Below are 20556 nucleotides of genomic sequence, written 5' to 3' on the forward strand. Positions count from 1 at the left end.
GAAGGTGTTCGCCATATATTTTGGAACTTCTAATATGATTGACTACAGTTCGTTTAATTTAAGGACTGTCCGAAATTGAAACAAAATTGGAGAATATTAATGCGGACATTTTTTTTTCCGAATTAATATTCTTGAATTTTTTTTTCAATTGACATAGAATTATGTCAAGTGAAATAATTTTCAATTATTATTTTGGGTTTTTAATTGACATAGAATTAGCAATTTGTCAGTTTCGGAATTTTTTTCGGAAAATAAAGTTAGACTAGATATAAGACCAAGTTTTGTTTGATTCAGCAAAGTATTTAAAGTTAAACCCTGATCGAAAAAATTTATCAATCCATGGGCGTAGCCAGCTCAAATTACGGTGTGGGGGGGTGCCCGTTTCGACTTCTATGGCTATACTGTTCTACCTATTACAGCATCTTCAAGTATATAGGAGATTATTACGTGACAAATATATTATGTTAATGTCAGTTATCTTAATATAAATAATAATTATATTATGAATTTTATTAATAATAAAATTATGTAGCATAATTATGGATATATTGTATTTCATTGTTGTATTTATAATTATTACCTTACAAACATACTAAATGCGTAATTCAATATTTTTATTTTCCAATTAATTAAAAATTATCATTAAAATATTAACAGAATTTTGAAATTCATCTTTCTTTAGTTTTACAATACAACTATAAAGATAAATAAATATATAAAATCCATACTTCTGTTGTATATGATTATATAATAAAGATATTGAATTAAATACATAAAGACTGTAAATACATAATTTATTTTGGACATGAACTTAAACTGCAAATAATTTTTTTCTTAAAAAAAGGCAAAAATTTTTCTGGCCTTTCGTTAGGGTTCGGCAATTAAAATATTCCCGAATTCCATTTTCCGTGGCTGTAAACTGGCAAATATATAAAAAATTTTGTGAGTTGCTATTTCTTTGGTATAATGAACGTGGATTAATGCCAAAGAATTCTCTTCTTATAACCCCACGGCTCAACGAGCGCCACCTAGCGGCCACCGGAATAAACACCAGCCAAAAAAGAGATAGTAGCCTTCAGTCGATGTATGGAAGTCATGAACTAAGCATGCTGTTTCCCCGAGATTTACTTTGTAACTTAAATGTGTAATTATAACGCCCTTAATTGTAATGTTTTATCTTAATTGTGTTTTGTTAATTAAAACTATTTAAAAAGGCCAAGTGAGTCCTTTGTTTATGGTAGTTTTGGTTATAGTTGGCTATCCAATCTGCAGCTCGAAAGATTTATCCAGTTGAGAAAAAAACCATGCTTAGTTTTCGATCCCAGAACATCGACTCATATTCTTTTCTAGGTTTTAAGTATTACTTCCACCGGCCAAGTCCTCACCCTAAGATTATTTTGGAAATTGCATAAAGTAGCAGTTTTATCTTCACCCGAAGGATATTTTGGACACTGCATGGTTCCATCTTACCCGAAGATAACAGATAAGCATTTAACTTAATAAGAAAGAGATTTTCACTTAATAAGCATTTAACTTAATAAAAAGACAACAGTTTCACTTGAAACAATATAAAATTCTAATTATAACGACCTTAATATTTTAATAATATGGAATAAAATGTGTCGTTGAAAACGAAACAAAATCATATATAAAGTATATATAAACTCTAGGTGTTTTCTTTTAGCTATGTTGCACTTTAAGGATTTATATCGCCTTTGTTCTTAAACAGAGGAAGAGAGCAATGAGTATGCGCCTACATTTTTTTTGGTGTTATTTTTAGATACCAATTCAGAAGTCAAACAACAAAAATCAGCCTTATATTTACAAAATTTTCACAGGACTAGTTTCGATGGCTTTACCGAACCACCATCTTCAGCTGCAAAACCGCAAATGAACAAGATAGGAAATAATGATTAGATAAGATAAGAAAGCCTGGACAAGAATAAGCAAGTGGCGCCATCTGTTGGTGAAACCAGAACTAAAACATAATTTCTTTAAAGGCCGAAGGCAAATTTGGATTGGAATTAGGATCGTTAACTAGAACAGAAAGTCAAGGAACTTCGCGTCAAGGAACATGAGGCATATGTTAGAAAAAAGGAAACACAGAAGTCTTCTGTTGCTCAACATTGTTGGTCCGAAAACCACACTTTCAGTTTTTCTGCTGCCAAAATTATTCAAAAAACATCTTCCATTGGAGAACTGGATTTTCTAGAGGCATTTCACATTCATAAAAATCTTTCTGTTCTAGTTAACGATCCTAATTCCAATCCAAATTTGCCTTCGGCCTTTAAAGAAATTATGTTTTAGTTCTGGTTTCACCAACAGATGGCGCCACTTGCTTATTCTTGTCCAGGCTTTCTTATCTTATCTAATCATTATTTCCTATCTTGTTCATTTGCGGTTTTGCAGCTGAAGATGGTGGTTCGGTAAAACCATCGAAACTAGTGAAAATTGTAAATATAACGCTGATTTTTGTTGTTTGACTTCTGAATTGGTATTTATTCGGCGTGTTATTGTGTCTTAATTATTTTTAGATGTTTACTTTTTTTCTTAAAAAGGAACAAAAACTTTAAAATTGCAAAAAAAGCAGATTTAAGAATTTTGCAAAAATCGATTTTCTACACTATAGAATTAAAAAATGAATGCATATCATTTTAAAATTTTAGGCCATGAATCTAAATTAATATAATGAACCAGGAAAAAATGAAAAATATTTTCGCATTCCCTCCTTAGGACAACGGCGGTGGTACTCTTTAATAGTAATATTGAATTTTTTACGTTATTTTTCTGTTTTGCGTTATGATCAAAAAGTAAAATGTATTTGTTTTTGATAAACATGTTAAAACTATAGTGTAGAAGATCGATTTTTGCGAAACAAAGACCATGCCAATAAAGTTATTTCTTTCGGAAAGGGGGATGTTGTTGATTCGTTGTTTCTGCATGCTGTCGACGATGTGTATGATTACATCAAATTTACATTAATAATTACATAAAATTAAAATTCAAGTATTAATTACATCAAATTTTTATCATTATAATTAGTATTTCATATAGGCTTGCTATTACTTGTTTAAATCCGTACGGAAAAGCATACCAAGGTTATCTGTCTATGGGAAGGGATGCCATCCCATTCGTGGAGGACTTTCAAAGGGAAACTTGTTTGTTTACCTTATACCATAAACGCTCGTTTAGCTGGTTCCCGATATTCTAACCTATGTCGAACTAGCACTGTTCATCAATCTTATACATTCTGCCCACTAATAGGTTGTGTTCTTTTTCATTCTATTTAAGTTCTCTTAATTTATACTTCTTTTTAATCGGTATTTATCTGATTATTTGTCCCAAACACAGACGCACACAAAATAAATAAATCTGTTTTATATTACTCCCAAAGGAGCTTTTTTTAACGCTTTGATTGCTTTGAACAAACCATAAAATTCAATTCAAGAGCAATAACACAAAATAAACTAAAAAGGCGTATCTTTAGAATTTCCGATACAGTCTTACGCGCTGGAGATAAAAATGTTTCTTTCTTCGTACAGTGTTCCCATTGTTCACTTTGAAATCGATGACTTTGTTAATCAAAAATTCGTTAAAGTTTTGCAAAATATGAAATAAAACAAAATCTAAACTTCAAATTTGAGCTTCCAGATGACTATATTCGAGTAAAGAACTACGTTATTTAAAGTTTGATGTCTCAATGTACCGTTGTTTTATCATAATGCGAGAAACATACATACATTCATGCAGATTCTTCATGATTTAATTTCTTTAAATATAATGCAAGGCTCTAATATTTAGTGGCAACACTTCGAAAAGGGAAATGCCGTTTATAGTGAGCGAATGCAAAATGCCAAAACGAAATTAATAGCCCCTTTGGGCTAATAATAAAATAAAATAAAATACTTGGCAGTAAATGAATTTTTTATCTGCGTATTTAACAACTACCCTATTGCTATATGACTAAGAAAATAAAATTCATTGCATTGAAAGCACCAAAGTTGGCATGCTTTCTATATTATTAAAAAAAAAAAAAAAAAAAAAAAAAAAAAAAAAAAAAGGCAAGCTTATTTTTTTTTTTTTTGCTATATTTATTGACTTAATTGAAATTACAGTACAAGAAATTATTGTAAAAAATAATCACTGAAAATTATTTTATTGTGTTTCGTTCCCTCTTTTGTGCAATATTTAGGTAATAAGTAGCAAATCTCAAAATTAAATACCCCAACTTATTGTTTTAAATACTTATTTTCTTTTAAATATTATGCTTTTAGATGCTTGGCCCGAAACAAAAGGGCATTTTTTTCTTTAGTAACATTAAGCTTTACTGACATTAAGCTAGAGGGAAAGTGGGACTGGATACGGAGGGCTATTCAAAGCTGTAATAGAATAAAAGCTTTACGACTTGAAAGTCAGGTCTTAATTTCTAAAATTAGAAGTGCCGGAGTCCTACGAAGACTATGAGGAAGGAAAGAAAAATTAAATAAATAACTAAAATAGCTAATAATTAAATAATAAATTAAGATTAATATTAATTTGATGAATTAATTTGATTAAATTAACTAATTAAATTTAATTAAATAATAAATTTAAATTAAGAAAAATGTAGAGATAAAAATAAATATAATAAATCATTAAATTAAATTTAATTAAATAATAAATTTAAATTAAGAAAAATGTAGAGATAAAAATAAATATAATAAATCATTAAATTAAATTAAATTAAATAATAAATTTAAATTAAGAAAAATGTAGAGATAAAAATAAATATAATAAATTATTAAACTTATTTTGAATAGTTAAATAGAAAAAAGAAAGTATAGGACCTCGTCTTATTTGAGGCATCGTCTGGAATAACGATTCCACTTAGATGCTAAGCAGCAGCTCAGCCGATCTCCGTATGAGTTTAAGCCCTGATTATACATAAAATGTACTATTCCAAGGGTTGACAGGTATCAGTCTTTTTTTGCAACACACCAAGGAAAAAAGTTAAAACGATTATAGCTCCACTAAGGAGAATAGTGAGAATTCTAGAAACAGCATGAGGGTATGGAAAGAAAATTAACTGAAAAATGTAGCTTTGATGATAAAGAGGGAAGAGTTCAAGACTTCCTGATCGCGATGCCCTGTCAATATAATTCTAGCCGTCAAGCAGAAATTTTCCCTGATTACTTTTCGTGAATAAATTTTCCTGAATACAACGTGAGAATAAATATAAGACTTCTCGGTACAAGTGACAGCAGTGGACCCCCCCCCGTTTGGTTCCATCATTCAGAAAGTCTACAGCTCTGCAGAAGGAAGTCACTAGCGTGGAACGTGCACGACCAGGGACCAGTGTGTCACTTTTAGTTCTTTGAGGAATACAAAATTTAAATTCATTGCATATCCTGGAGAATAAGCCTTTGACATATAATTGGAGGCTTTCCTTTCCTTAAAAGTCTCAAACTCCGCGCAAGGCTTGGGTGCAATGGAAAGACAGGTTTGCATTCAGAAGTTAGAATCGGACTTTTAGACATGTTTACTATTAAAACAAAATTTCTGTGCTAAAATTGTGGTTCACTTGCTTAAAAAAAGTGCCTGAGCCCTTTTATTTAGGGCTTCGGTACGCTCCGGCTGAAATTATAATTTATCTCGAAAACTGAGAAGCTCAGGAGCAATTTAAGCTCTGGGAAGGGCTATTCAAAGCTGTAATAGAACAAAAGTTTTACGACTTGAAAGTATCCGCTAACCTTCGAAGCATTTTCCCGCCGCTTGTTAGCTGAGGAAGGATGATTTTTCCTGATCTTACTTCTAAATGGAAAATCGTAGACTTTCCGTTCTTTTTTTTTTTTTTTTTTTTGTTAATCACATGAATATTTTGGGAATATGGAAAGCAACATTTAAAAAAATTAAGTTTTATCTATTGAAAATCAATTAGCTCTTTTTTTAAGTATAGGTAGTGGTGAAGTGGGAGGGTGTCCAGGGCACCCCCCTGGCTACGCGCCTGCAATCGAACCTATAAATTAATAGACTAGATTCATTTTTCCTAAATATAAATTGGAATTTCAAACAGACTAAATTTACCTCTCAGTGTCCCTTTAAATATCAAGAATTCCCAAATATTTATCCAATGGAGATAATGTCGCGTATAGTAAATAATAATAACTCCTCTTACTCAAAATATCTCATTTGCTGAAAAAGGACTCAAAATTTGCTAAGCCAACGTAGTTCAGTAGCGACAAATTAATATTCGTAATTTAACATTTTTAGAAATAAGTTTAAAATGAGCATACCTAAAAAAATAACCCAAACCAAAGGAAAGAAAACTTCTGTATATTTCGGATTTCAATACTGATAAAATAATGTCCAATATTCAAAATCCAGAGCGCAATCTAAACACCGCAATTTTTCGAAAAGCCCCCGAGATTATCTTGACATTTACTAGAAGTCTATCTAGTCCAAGTCCAAAGATTAAGATTTACGAGTGAGCACAAAGGGAAAATACATAAAAGATAGGATGCCATCAATAGGAGTCCAACTCGTAGTAATTTTTATTTTGCATGACCCATTTTTACTTCCTTGTACGAAGTAAAAAGGAAGTATTGTAATCGCGAAAAGCTTCAGGCAGCATATTTCAACGAAAATATCCACTTTGACCACTTTCGATTGCAATTTAACGATGATTTTGCGTGATATCTGTACGTAAGAACAGAATAAAAGACTCTTTTCCTCCAAAAAAACTAAAAAACTGCTTTAAAATGAATTCTGAAGAAAATTTTTCGTGGCGTCTGTACGAACGTATGTACGTACGTGCGTACGAACGTACGTATCTCGCATAACTCAAAAACGAGTAGCCTCAGAACGTTGAAATTTTGTATATAGGACTACTATAGCATGTAGATGTGCACCTCGTATTTTGGTTTCAATCGGCCGCGCCAAACGTATATAAATATATTTATAAATATATCCACTCTGTTACCCGGCTCAGTGATCTCAGTTTCTTTACTCTTATATGTTTGTAAATTGTACCATTTTTACTTTAAAAAATGATTGAATTATGTTGTTTTTATCTTCCGGTTAAGGGTTTTATGCCTGTAGTAAATCTGTATGCAATATTTTTAGAATTATCAACAATTTTAAAATTGTTTAAGTGCCGCTAAGCCTAATTTGATAGCGGCCATTGCTCTTGTTTACATTTGAAACAGCTGAGTAGCGGATTTGTTGCCAATCTAGAGAAATTTAGCTTCGCAAACAACAAAGATAACTCCTTCATTTATTATTTAAATCATGCTTAATCCTTTCTGGAATTTTTTCGAGGTAATAAGCGTTTAAGATTTACTTCGTAATTTTTAATACAGATATTTTGAGTTTTTATGTATTTTTGCCTTGTTGCGAAGTGAAAAATGAATTAATTGAATGAGAAATACTCAATCGTCTGTGAAAAACTGTTTGTTTTGTTTGCTTAATTTCGTTTATACATCGTTCTAGCTTTATTATAGTATTTGAATAGAACATGTGGCAACGATTAGATAATTCTTTAAATGATATAAATTTTGTGCATTCTGAGTTATAATATGAACAAAATATAATACTGTTAAGTAAACCTAGCGCCAGAGGTAAACAAAGTGAATTTTAAAGAATGCATTTATTAAAGAATGCATTTATTTAAAGAATGCATTTGTGGTTTATGCGCTGTCGGCGAAGTAGGTTTAATTCAATCTAATAAGTTTAAATGAAATGCAAGAAAAAATGCGTATAATTTAATATTCCGTACAAGGAAGTCACGTGGTGTACACATCAGATTTTTTTTTTTTTTTTTTTTTTTTTTTTTTTAGCAAAGGAAAATCGTCTAAAACTTATGCAAACAGCGTTTATGCTAATGAATGATTTTACGTTGAATCATCAGAGATTCAGCAATAGAAGATATAAGTTGTATGATACAGAAGACTGACCACGAAGATAATTTCCAGTATTTCATCGTTATTTGTATCCATCAGCTCACAGTGTTTGTAGTTTTTGTGTCTGACTTGCTCAAAATCGAAAGCCGAGTTTTGTTCGTTCTGGCTCATTTGAAAGACTGAAATTAAGACGACATGCTTGATTGCATAGGTTACATGCTTTTTGCTAAAAATGTTTTTCCAGCAATGTAAACAGCTTTTAATGCTTCATGTTTAAAGTTTTAAAAACTGCTTTTTCGTATTTATATATATATATATATTTTGCAGGCAATGCATAAATAAAATACCAATGCTATTTCTATTTTCGCCTTTTTTCGTAGAAGCGAAAATGTTTGAATTTTTTTCTTTAGCTGAAACGGTCTTAGCCGAGAAGGGAAATCAATTTTGTTTAGGCATTTCATTGTTATTTCACTAAAACCGGCGTTTCACTTTTCAAATTGTTGCCACCAAATATTAGAGCCATGAATTATATTTAAAGAAATTAAATAATGACGAATCTGAGCGTATGCATGTATTTTTCTCGCACTGTGAAAAAACAGCGGTACCTAGAGACATCAAATTTTGAATAACGTAGTCTTCCACTCAAATATGGGCATCTGGAAGCCCAAAGTTAGAATTCAGAATTTATTTTATCTATTTCATATTTTGTAAAACTCTAACGAATTTTTGGTAAACAAACTCAAGAATTTCAAAGCGAGCAAGAGTAACACTCTACGGGAAAAACAAAATACACTGAAGTGACAAAAGTCATGGGATACCTCCTAATATTTTGACGGTCCTCCTTTTGCCCGGCGAAGTGCAGCAACTCGACTTGGCATGGACTCAACAAGTCGTTGGAAGTCCCCTGCAGGAATATTGAGCCATGCTGCCTCTATAGACGTCCATAATTGTGAAAGTGTTGACGGTGCTGGGTTTTGGGCACGAACTGTCCTCTCCATGATGTTCCATAAATGTTCGATGGGATTCATGTCGGGCGATCTAGGTGGCCAGATCATTCGCTGGAATTGTCCAGAATGTTCTTCTAACCAATCGCGAACAATTGTGGCCCGGTGACATGGCGCATTGTCATCCATAAAAATCCCATCGTTGTTTGAGTACGTGAAGTCCATGAATGGCTGTAAGTGATCTCCAAGTAGCTGAAGGTATCCATTTCCAGTCAATGATCGGTTCAGTTGCACCAGAGGACCGAGTCCATGCCATGTAAAAACAGCCCAGACCATTATGGAACCACCACCAGCTTGAACAGTGCCTTGTTGACAACTTTGGTCCATGGCTTCGTGGGGTCTGCGCCACTTTCGAACCCTACCATCAGCCCTTACCAACTGAAATCGTGACTCATCTGACAAAGCCACGGTTTTCCATTCGTTTAGGGACCAACCGATATGCTCACGAGCCCACGAGAGTCGCTGCAGGCGATGTCGTGCTGTCAGTAAAAGCATTCGAGTTCGGTCTTCTGCTGGAATAGCTCAAGGAAGACAAATTTCGCCGCACTGTCCTATCGGACACGTCCCTCGTAAGTCCCACATTGATTTCTGCGGTTATTTGACGCAGTGTTGCTTGTCTGTGAACATTGACAACTCTACGCAGACGTCGCTGGTCTCGGTCGTTAAGTGCAGGTGGTCGGCCACTGCGCTGTCCATGGTGGGATGTTATGCCTGAAATTAGATACTCTCGGCACACTATTGACACTGTGGATCTCGGAATGTTGAATTCCCTAATGATATCCGAAATGGAATGGCCCAAAGAATCTGGCCCATGCGTCTAGCTCCAACTACCATTCCGCGTTCAAAGTCTGTTAATTCTCGTCGTGCGGCCATAATCACGTCAAAGCCTCTTCACATGAATAACTTGAACACAAATGAAAGCCCTGCCAAAGCACTTCGCATTTAGACATTTTCTACGCGATACTACTGCCATCTGTATATTTACATATTGCTATCCCATGACTTTTGTCACTTCAGTGTATATATCTGCAGCGCGTGAGGTATCGAAAATTCTAAAGATATGTTCTTTTTAAATTATTTTGTGATACTGCTGTTGAATTGAATTTCATAGTTCAAGTGCGAAGAACATGATACTTATTAAATAAAGGTAACACAGAAAAGTAAAAAAACTCCACTTTGGCGTAATATAAAATCTGAAAGCTTTCAGATTTTTTTAATGGGAAATGTTGTTAATGTTGGACTAATATAAAGTCCTTTGTCTATTATGGACTAATATAAAGTCTATAATTGACTAATATAAAGTCCAACATTAATAGAGTACGGCAAACGTGCAACTATAGCTGCATACAACTGGGGATTCACATTGTTTTTTTTAGCATAAGTAATTTGTTTTGACCATAATCTAAATTTTGATTTTATTACCCAAACACGTGTTAAATCCAAAGCTAAAAGGGATAAATTACCGTAAGAAACAGATGCTGGCAAATCTTTGTTGAACTGTATAAAATATTACCATTTAGATTATTAAATATGGATATTTTATATATTCGGTTAAAACATTCATATGTCTTTTCTTATAGAAAATTTCATTGCCCGTAGCTTTGAATTCGACTAACAAGCGCTGTTGGGAGAAAAATAACAAAGCGTGTTACAAAGTAGCTAATTTTAAATTTAAATAGGAACCTACAGTTCCTGGACAACCTACAGTTTTATTAGCTACACTGATTGTCATTGATGTATGATGTTAAATAAGCCTGAGACCGCTCAGTTTATAAGAATTCTTATGTCAGTTTATATCTTTATAAACTGTGTTTATACCAGAAATCTTTTTACTGGAATCTTATGTACTCTGCACAGTTTAGCTGCTCTTATCTTTTAAAAAGGAAGTATACGATATATATGTTACCGTGAAAGACCGAAATTGGAGAATGTCGACTTTCACCGGAGAATATCAACATTCACCAAATACGTCGGTGAAAGACCGAATATTTCACTACATTCTTGTATATTCGGACCCTCACCGATGTATGTCGACAATCACAGATATGCTCTGGTGAAAGTCGAAAAGAGAGGTCATAAAGTGCCATAATAGTTTAAGTTGTTGCAATAAATAAGATTTGAATCACATAATTTAGTAAGTTTTTTATTACTGTTATTTTATTTTCTCATTTAGAATGCACTGTATAATTAAGTAAGTTTTTAACTTTTATTATTTTCTTTTCTCATTTTGAATGTATTGTGTGTTTTAGGTTCTCATGTTCTTAAGTTCTTATTTCAAATCTCAAGTGCGTTTATTCGCGACTGAATTACGGAGAAGAAAATATAATATTGATATATGTTCAACATTCACCATTAGTACATGGTGAATGTCGACATTGACCGGTGTAAGTCAGAAATAAGAGTATTTGGAAAATATTTCGGACATACACTAAGAGACTATGTGAATGTTGACATTCTCCAGATTTCGGTGTTTCACAGTAACATATACACTTCCTGGAATTTGTGGTCAGCGATAGGGAAAAAAAAAGAGGAAACAATTATGGATTCCTCATTGTTTGGATATTAGTAACTTTAGGCACTGAAAGCCTGTTTAAGGTACGGCTGTGTTGAGTTTCAGGAATTGGAATGTGTGTATGTATATATATATGTAATAAAAACAAAGTCAGAAGTAACTGAAGATCAGGAAGAAGAATTTGGAGGCGAAGGCAAATTAAATCTTCCGTTTTATTTTCAGCAACATGTTGCGGCTACATACAAGTCAGCAGATTAAATGTGCCTGTTCTTTACATTTTTTTACATTTTTTTGTTCATTACATTTAGGCTTACAGTTTTACTTACAAAAGGCTATAATTTTGCAACAAGAAAGCAGCAGCAGACAAACAGCAGTCTAGCTAGGCCAAAGCGTGGAAAGCAAGTGTGTAACGTTCAGGATGAAATCTCAAGCCAGACTGAGTTAGTTTTGGTTCTCAAAGCATTTTGATTGGATACTTAATATTACTGTAAAATTAGTATTGGCTGGTTGAGTTTTACTTTCATTTACATCATCATAATTACGTAAGAATCATATGACATAGATTTTTCTCGAAATGACGCAGTGCAGAGAGGGGCTACTATTTTTAGAATTGAGAAGGGAAATCAATTTATGCTGGTAATTTAATCCTTTACATATTCTTTTTCTTACATATATTTATATATGTATGTGTCTTACATATATATATATGTGTGTAAGATGAAAAATATGAAAGCAAACTTCTAAATTTAATTCACTATAATCTCTTTTATTTTTTATTTCATTCGCGAATTTCATCTCTCTGTCCTAAAAATAGCGCTGTAAGTCTAAACTTCGTCATTCAAATTAATTAGGCGATCTTACGTAACGCTAAATGCAGATGTCTCGTGCCCAATCAAAATAATTGTAAACTAAAACTTTCATTCCCTCCCTTCTTCCTCTGCATTACTACTGCGACACTCTCTCTTTTCGCTTAAGTTTTCATCCTTTTAAGACGCTGCTCTAATCATTTATCTTCTGTCGCTATAGTATCAAAATTGTTCGTGAAATAGGCACGATTGAAGTGCCAAGTGAATTGTGGCTACCAAAATGTGAATTTAAATAAATGCGGAATTTAATCCGCCTCGACTGTTTATTCTTCAAAATGGATAGACGCTCTAAGCATCTCGTATCTACGCAATCAGCATTTCTACGCATCTACATCTCGGTGTTCTTACCATCAGTGCTTCTAAAATGTGCTATCATTACATATATATATATATACATATGAATAGATACACGCACAGTTTTTTGAGATAATGATTTATTTTTAGGCATAACCTAATTTTGCTTTCCATCTTTCAGAAATACTTGGTGTTTGCCACGGGCTTTGTGGGCTTCTGTGAAATTAGAAAACTGGGAAACATTACATAAGCTTGTCCCCCAGAAGCAGCAGTTGTCACCTGTGCAAAATAAGAAAAAGCAAGCATTCATAGAAAAAGCACAAAGGTTTAAATCTTTAATTCTGTTGTTAAATGAATATTTATTGTGACAATTAATTACAACTTTAAATTAAAATTATATTTCAAGAAATCAGTCACTTCACTTTAGTCATTTTAGTGAAGTTTTATACTGAAGAAACCTGATGGGCTTTTAAGTGTAATACAGTCGAATCCGGTTAATTGGACCACCGGATAATCGGACCAGCCGCTTTTTAGGACCAAATCCTAAAGAACCGAAACAAATTCTATAGACACAAGCCTAATATTATTCGCTTATTCGGACCAAAATTCCGTTTAATCGGACCCAAAAACGTGAAAGCGAATAAGAAACAAGCCACAAGTCGGCCACGTACAGCGCATGTACAGGTGGTCTGCGACATATGGGAGGATCAGTTGTTGGCGGCTGTTTAGGAAAATGCTTTGTCAAAGGTCAGGAATGCCTTAAAGTGCATAACAATAGCAAAACCGGTGGGAGGTGAACACGCGCACCATTTTCTTTGACTTTCTTTGACCTGCGCCTCTGAGTTTCGAGGATATGAACAATAGAGTGTCCGGCTCCACCTGAAAGGAATTTCCCTCTGTCAATTATGATTAAAGTTTGCAGGAGAAAGCTATCATTTCATCACCTTTTGGGAATGATTTTTAGTACCAAAGCTTTGAATGGCGAGCATTTTATCTCCTTCTTGACCTCAACCTCTTGAACCCGAAACATCAAGGTTTCTTCAGACCAGTCAGTGAACTGTACGCGTATCTTGTCTCCCCTGTCAAAATGCCACGACGGGACTTGACCTTAGCTGAAAAAATTGGTTTCGTGGATAGGGTCAAGCAACAACCACGAAGCACTAGTCAGCGTCGGTTGGTGGAAATAACCGGATTGGCAAAGACTGCAATTTCGGGCTTGATAAAACAAGAGAATGAGCTGCGAGAGGAATGGGCACAATGCGAAGGACGAGGAGAAACTTTCAACAAACGGAAGCGTGAAGGTAAGAACCCAGATGTCCATGAGGCCCTTAATGAATAGTTTGCCATTTTTACCGGACGATCTGTGCGAGTAAGAGGCACAATGTTAAAATGCAAACAGAACTCTCTAAAAGCTGGGCCACGATGACTTTAAATCTACGGACGGTTGATGGTCTCGATGGAAATCTGGACATGGTATAAAATTCAAGAAAGTACATGACGAGAAAGAAAGTGCTGATAGTGCAAATGCTGAAGAATGGAAATCAACAAAGCTGCCCGAACTTCTTGAAAATTTTTCAGCAGATGCCATCTGCAATGCTGTGGGCTATATTATCGCGCTACACCGGCCGGCTCGTTAAGTTACAAGCATGATGCACTCTCTGGCTCCAGAAAAGCGTTGAATAGCGTAACTGTCTTGTGCTGCTCAAACATGTCAGAAACGGACAAGAGGAGCTGTTGGTTATAAGAAAAAGCACTAAGCCTCGCTGCTTTAAAGGACTTAGGATGGAGAGTTTACCAGTTATTTTTCGTGCGAACAGAAATGCGTGGATGACCTTTGAACTTTTTAAAGAATGGCTGAAGGATTGGGACAGAGAGCTACGACGCCAGTCGAGTAAAGTGCTGCTTTTTCTTGACAATTGTGCAGCACATCCTCATTCAGATTGCTTGATGAACGTCCAACTGGAATTTCTACCTCCCAGGACCACAGCTTTGGTCCAGCCAATAGACATGGGCATCATCAAAAATTTGAAGACCCTTCATCGTTGGTTTAAGGTTGGTTAATTAAATCCTTGAAGCAATTAAAGAAACTTTGCTGACCTCATCGTCAAAAGCCAGCGAAGTCAGTGCAAAGGTCAACATCTTACAAGCAGTTACATTTGTGGCCTACAGCTGGCGAAAAGTGAGCAGTGAGACAATTCAGAACTGTTTTTCTCACTGTGGCTTTAAGCATTTGGTTTTGGAGATGGATGTGGACAGGCTCATTGAAAGTGAAAATGATGATTTACGTGTGGAACTTCAACAGGTGCAAAATTGCGAAGAATTTTTATCTATTGACAAAGAGCTTCAATGCTACGATGAAAATGAAGATTACGACGCTGCTCGTAATCTTCATTTTCATCGTAGCATTTTCATAGTAATCTTCATTTTCATCGTAATCTTCATTTCGTAATCTCGTATTCCTTGCTCGACGTGCAGCAAAACACACGACAGCATCGGAAGAGCAGGAAAGTGATGATGATGATGATGATGATGCCGCTAATAAGTTGGTGCAAGTGACAACATAGGATGCGAGGAAATGCTTCGAAACTTTGCGTTGGTATTTCATGTAAGAAGGAAATGAGTCCACAAACATCTAACGCAGCAAAGGCAGTCCCATTGCTGCGTTAGATGTTTGTGGAGATTTCGTTCACGTGCAATCCGTCAAGAGAACGCGTCAGATCACATTGGATAAGTTTTTCAAATATTGACTGGAACTTGGTAAGAAATTGTTTTTATTGTGGTTCGCGTGTTGAGTATCGTGGAGATTGTCTCTTGGAATTTGTTTCTAAATTAATTTTCTCAATGAAAAACGTTCGACTGTATTTCTTGTTTGTACATGTATGTTCGCCATACGTGTGAACCGCACCATAAAGTTCATAATTACATTTTAGTACATGATTTACATGTACATTTACTGTTTGCTACATATAGCATGTCCCGTCTTACAACATAGGACATGTTTGTGTAATCGGACCAGTCGGTTATATTAGGACCACAACAATCGCTTCCCGATGTGGTCCGATTAACCGGAATCGACTGTACATTAATTTTTAGTTTAATTTGTGCTATTTAACTTTGTAGCAGCCATTTCTTGTTGAATTTTACTATTTCATTCCTTTTTGCGAAATTAATTCTTAGGAGTTACTATTTTTAAATTTTGATTTACGATTAAGATTTACTTAATTTTTTTGACTGTTATTGCGTAGCAATCATATTACATTTTATTTTGAATCGGGAGACGTTAAAAAATGGACAATGCTTGCGAAGGGATTCAAACTCTTGACCTTCCGATTTTTATCCGGACGTGTTTTCCAGTTACACCACGAGGGCATATGGGTAAGGAGGGAGAAAACCTTCCAACTAGTAATCCCTTAAGCCAGGGGTTCCGCGGGCACCATGGCGCCTATCGATCGTTTAACGTGTGCCCGACGCTGTGCGATCACAATAAAAATATTTTAGTTTTCAATAAAATTCTGCGTGAAAGTTTTCTCATTTTTAATGAAATAGAAATTGCGTCTTACACAGATAACAGCACAAAGTGAAATGCGACCGATGTATTTTTTAATGTTCATGTATTATTAACTCTATCATACGATATATTCACCTTGAAAAAGTAAATGGTGCCCGCCGTCCCACAGATATTCCAGAATGTGCTCTTAGGGACAAAACGAATGAGAACCTCTGCGCTTAAGCTATTTTATTTCGAGAACATTTTTACCAGAAGATATTCCCTTCTTATTCTTTAGTTCTTTTAGTACGTCATTTCCATGAACTTGCTTCAGAATAAAACCGACCAGCGCCAAAAATGCATTCTATGCCAAAAAAAAGTAAAAATTACTATGCTATTACATAGCAGGAAACGCATATTGTTTCAAATTACGGAACACTAAAGATCATTAACAAAAAATGCGCAGGTTAGTTTGTGCAGTCATTTCGACATGAAAACTGAGCAATGCCCTCGCCGGGACTCGAACTTCAGACCTCTCGAATACGAGGCGAGTTTGCTGACCATTACATCACGAAAGCCTGTTAAGAAGGCGGGAGAAATACCTTATATACCCCTTTTAAAGGGCGACTAGGGATTAGGGGATCCAATCGCCAACTCCTGGTGGTGGAGATTTATCACCCACCAACTTTTTTACTTCGGGCGTCACTGTAGAGACGTTAGGTATTTTTGAAGCAGGAGATAGGAAAAATGGGTACTGTCCCGTCGGGAATCGAACCACAGACCTCTCGAATACGCGCCTAGCGTGCTGACTGCTACACTAAAAAGGCATGCTAAGAAGGTGGGAGAAATAGCTTATAAGCTGTCTCCGCGTCATTAAGTCAATGAATATTCTGTAACGAATTCTGGAATACAGTCAAAAGTCTTTAATCCGAACATCCATAATCCGGAATGATCTATAATCCGGACCTCAAAGCTACAAACATTCTGCGCATGCGTCAACGCATAATGCTTTCAGACATGCACTCAAGCATACCTTTACGCATGCACATAATACGTCTACGCATGCGTGTTTAATGCATAACGGACGGTATAAGCTAAGCTAAAATTATCTAATTATCTATTTCAGTTAATGTTGCAGATTGCATTGTTCCTTAATCTTCTAATTGGATCCGGCTTATTAATTTTTGCAGACTGTTAGAGCAATTTTATAAAAGTAAGCTTGAACTTTCGATTACGTCAAAAAGAATTTCCGATTCTGGAGCTGCCAAAGGATCTACAAAGCGAAAGCATGTTTCGATGTCCATTAAACAAAAAGTGGAATTGCTGCAAAAAATGGATAAAGGCATATCCTTTGTTTCTCTAACCATTCCGAAATCTGTTTATCAATTTCACGTACGGGGCTGGGGGCTTCGCGGCGCGCAATGAACTGGAAGTTGATCTGTCAGCACTATCCTTATCTTCCGGGCAGATGTTTTTATTTTATTCGGCTTATAATTCCTTATTAAATGTAGTATTTCATCTCGATGTACTCCGTCTTTAATATGATTTAAATCAAATTCCTGGTCATTATAAATATCACGAATACACATCAAATAGTTTTCTGGTTGCAATTTTCTAATTTCGGCTATGCGTAATGTATTCTTTACGCATGCGCGCGTTGAAAGAAATGTTTAATAAAGTAAACGAATAAATATTAAGCTTTTTTTTTTTGTAACTTTTGATGCCCTTTAGATCATAATTGCTCTTTATTTCATAAATTACGGTTTCATATTTTTTATTTTATAATTTCTGCATGCCATCTTACCAGATTTAAATTGATGATCTATAATCCGGAAAAACCGATAATCCGGAATCGCCGAAGTCCCGACGAGTCCGAATTAAAGACTTTTGACTCTATATTAAACAACCAGAATCCTTTTTTCTGAATTATGGCTGCATTCTGAGGATACTGTATGTCGTATTCGCAACATACACAACCAGGCCTGCAACTAGACCTCACATGCTCTTATGGTAGAGGTTCAACATCTCGTAAGTCTGTGAACTTAAAACATGAGTTTTCTGCTACATATTTATTATTAATATGTAATGAAAAATGCATTGGTGTGCCTTCAGTGGACTGGAAGGACAAGGATAGTTTCCTATCATATAACTCACTGATACTTTCATGCATATTCTTACCTAACATTCGAAATCATTAAAACGAACATCATTTTATTTCTTTTGAAACCACAGGCAACTCCAGTAAATCTGGGTTTTCGCCGAGTTATGTCGGGTATGGGAGGATGGGCTAGTTTGCTTCTTTCAGCTGTTTCCTTAATTGTCGTAGCTGTTAACTACTTGTAAATAGGAAACTTGGGCGAAGTTAATTTAACGTATAATGCTATATTTTAGTTCATCTTTATGAATGCATTCTTATGATACTTGAAAGAATTCGAGGTAAAATATTTTAATGCAGTAAATCCATGTTCAAACAATGGAGAAGGAAAAAAGCTGTACGAAAAACTAGTCCACACGCAAGCTGTCGTTACGGAGCTTGCGCAAACAAAAGCTGCTGTTAAACCGCTCATGAATTGGCTGTGTCAAAACCCTATGGCCTTGATCGGTTGTCTTTCATGCTTGTTGCGATAGTATATTTTCAAACGACACAAAAGTAATGATAAAAGTCAGATCTATTCCACATGTTCTCATATCTACAAGCATGTAACATTGTACTCGTTGTTTCATAAAGTGGAATATTATATAATTTTGAAATGATTAATGATATGCAGCAAAAGGTAATCCGTTTTGCTGGTTTAACAGCGGTTTAACAGCAGCTTTTTTGAGATAGCATATTTTAAACTGATTATTTATGAGGTTATTAGATGATAATTTTTTAAAAATTTTCATATAATCACTCTGAATTTCCATCTTTATCCGATCTTCCCTGTCGTGATGCCCATTACCCAAGATGGCCACTTGGAATGGAAAATAACCAGTATTTCTAATGACATAATAAACACTAGCACTCAATTTCAGTATTTGCTTTCCTAGCTATGGATATTCAACGCTTCATAACTCATGACTACAGCTTTCCCGCTACATGCTGATTGGAACATTTTTTTGCTTGTAATACATTTCACTGCCACTGAGTTACTCATAAGGTAGTTTCTCAGGACTATAACATGTAAAGTTCGAACAAAATAGTTTTGCTTTGTGGCGATGACTTACTTATTTTCATTGGTAAAATAATTAAGCACATGCATTAAGCATAAGATCAACTTTGTTGTGAGATTATGAAGTCTGCATAGAGAGCATATTTACCAGAGAGAATTCAAATTAATACTTATTGCATTAAGCCTCAAATACTATTTTGTTCCCAATGGATTAATAAGCGAAGGCAACTTCCGCCTGTGGACGTGACGTCACATAAAAGGGGCGTAGCATCAGCTATCTCGGTTCACAGGACAATCGGAAGTGACGCCATCATGTTGCATTGTCCCGGAAATAACGTAGATGCGTTTGAATGATGTCATGCATAATAATTTTCCTTTTTCACTTCCTTGTACGAAGTAAAAAGGAAGTATTGTAATCGCGAAAAGTTTCAGGTAGCATATTTCAACGAAAATATCCATTTTGACCGCTATCGAATGTAATTTAACGATGTTTTTGCGTGATATCTGTACGTAAGGACAGAATAAAACACTCTTTTCCTTCAAAAAAATTATAAAACTGCTTTAAAATTAATTCTGAAGAGAATTTTTCGTGGCGTCTGTACGAACGTACGTACGTACGTACGTACGTACGTATCTCGCATAACTCTAAAACGAGTAGCCTCAGAACGTTAAAATTTTGTATATAGGACTGCTATAACATGTAGATGTGCACTTCGTATTTTGGTTGCAATCGGCCGCACCAAACGTATGTAAATATATTTATATATATATCCACTCTATTACCCGGCTCAGTCATCTCAGTTTCTTTACTCTTATATGTTTGTAAATTGTACATTTTTTCCTTTAAAAATGATTGAATTATATTGTTTTTATCTTCCAGTTAAGGATTTTATGCCTTTAGTAAATCTGTGTGCAATATTTTTAGAATTATCATCAATTTTAAAGTTGTTTAATTGCCGCAAAGCCTGTTTTAATGGCGGCCATTAATGTTTACATTTGAAACAGGAGACTAGTGGATTTGTTGCCAATCTAAAGAAACTTAGCTTCGCAACAACAAAGATAACGCATTCATTTATTATTGCCAATTAAATCATGCTTAATTCTTTCTGGAATTTTTTCGAGGAAATAAGCGTTTGAGATTTACTTCGTAATTTTTAATATAGATATTTTGAGTTTTTATGTATTTTTGCCTTCTCGCGAAGTGAGAACTGAATTAATTAAATGAGAAATACTCAATCATCTGTGAAAAACTGTTTCTTTTTTGTTTTATTTGCTTAATTTCTTTCATACATAGTTCTAGCTTTATTATAGCATTTGAATAGAACATGTGGCAACGATTAGATAATTCTTTAAATGATATACAT

At 34.7% G+C, this 20556-nt stretch overlaps 1 long non-coding RNA gene across 4 annotated transcripts in view; it reads left to right on the forward strand.

The window, feature by feature from the left end:
* LOC146994439 (uncharacterized) overlaps positions 1 to 20556 on the forward strand; it is an 88917-nt gene that overhangs the window by 53234 nt on the left and 15127 nt on the right. For 2 of the 4 annotated variants that reach the window (XR_015044158.1, XR_015044160.1), the window contains exon 3: positions 12735 to 12878. The exons of the other annotated variants lie outside the window; for them this stretch is intronic. This is a non-coding gene — a long non-coding RNA (uncharacterized LOC146994439). The remainder of the gene's footprint in view (positions 1 to 12734; positions 12879 to 20556) is intronic. 4 annotated transcript variants of the gene reach the window in all.

This window comes from Stegodyphus dumicola, chromosome 11 (assembly GCF_044657685.1).
Source record: "Stegodyphus dumicola isolate Sdum_Otavi_A_Nest chromosome 11, ASM4465768v1".
NCBI lineage: Eukaryota > Metazoa > Arthropoda > Arachnida > Araneae > Eresidae > Stegodyphus > Stegodyphus dumicola.